The following is a 1,490-nucleotide window of genomic DNA, read 5'->3' on the forward strand; positions in this document are numbered from 1 at the left end:
GTCTCTACCAGAAGATGACTGCTGCTTTCATATTGGAAAATATATTTCCAGGCATTTTCTTATCTATATAGATAAAAGCCTAAGCGACCAGATGACTGGACAACCTGATGACTGGCCGGTAGCTATGACACGCACTGACCACCAGGGGGCAGACACTCAATGCAGAAGCTGCCCCCTGGTGCTCAGTGCGCTCCCACAGCAGGAGCGCTGATCAGCTGACAGACGGGAGACAGACACCAGGCTGACAGCTGACGAGCGCAGCTGCTGCAGTGCGAGTCTCTCCTGTGGACACTCCCCCTGCACGTCCAAGCGGTGGCAGGCACAGCAAGGCTGGATGAGTGAGACTGGGGCAGTGCCCAGCCTGGGCTAGCCTTGAGCTTCTCCCTGGCTGCCTGTGCTTTTCACATTACTTTGTGTTGTGCAGCATCAACACAGACAGTGGGCTGGAGCCCAATGAGCTGGTGGGTAAGGTAGGGATGTGGTGGTATGGAGGTACACTGATCCCGACAGGCTAGCTCGAGGGACCCCCTTGGTGCACGAATCCATGCACTGAGCCTCTAGTGAAAATATAATCAGTTTTCCTCCCCCCCCTCCAAAAAAGGCATCATCCTATTCATACTTTTCTGAAAAAGTTTGGGGTCTTTTAATTTAAAAATGTAAGTCATATATACACATAATTAAAATTTTAAATAATATAGTAAGACCTAAAATAAAAATTAGAAGTCTACTTAGGCTGATCCTTCAGATATAGCCATTAATATTTTTAAACACATTCTTTAAAAATATATATTATACATATACCAGCATATACACAAACATACAAGCATATGTCATTCATGAGGATAATATAATAGCAAACCTACTACTTTTGTATTTAACTTTTTAAAGTTAATAATAATATTAATAGCTTGGACATACTTTTCTATCAGCACACGTATATATGTTCCTTATATTCTTTCATCACCCTCATAAAGTACCAATATTCATTCTCTTGAATTATATATAAGCAAAAAAAGACTTAAAAACTCATGAAAAAATAACTTAAACTCTTTAAGTAACTGAAAAAATAATCTGTTGGTAGGACAAACTGCCATTAATCTACACTAATAAAAGAGAAAGATGCAAATTAACCATCACTCCTCTACACCCACCAGCCAATCAGGAGCGAGTATACAAATTAACCCAACTAAGATGGCGGAGGCCATGGAGCTGAAGTGAGCAGGAGGCTTGGGTTGCCCCGGCGATGGAGGAAGCCAAGCTTCCTGCCGGCTCTGAGCCGGCTGTGGCCTCCACTCATGGCAACAAAGTTTCAATTATAGAAGACAAATAAATCCCAGATACCTGCTTCCAGCCAGCCTCCACTGGGAGCTTGGGTGGCTGGGGGTTGTGGCCAGCCTGCAAACAGCCATCAGCCCCTCACCCAGGCTGGCCAGGTACCCCAGCAGGGATCCCCACCCTGAAGGGGCTGTGGCCAGCCTGCAAACAGCCAT

The sequence above is a fragment of the Myotis brandtii genome, unplaced genomic scaffold, assembly GCF_000412655.1.
Source record: "Myotis brandtii unplaced genomic scaffold, ASM41265v1 scaffold259, whole genome shotgun sequence".
In the NCBI taxonomy this organism is placed as follows: domain Eukaryota; kingdom Metazoa; phylum Chordata; class Mammalia; order Chiroptera; family Vespertilionidae; genus Myotis; species Myotis brandtii.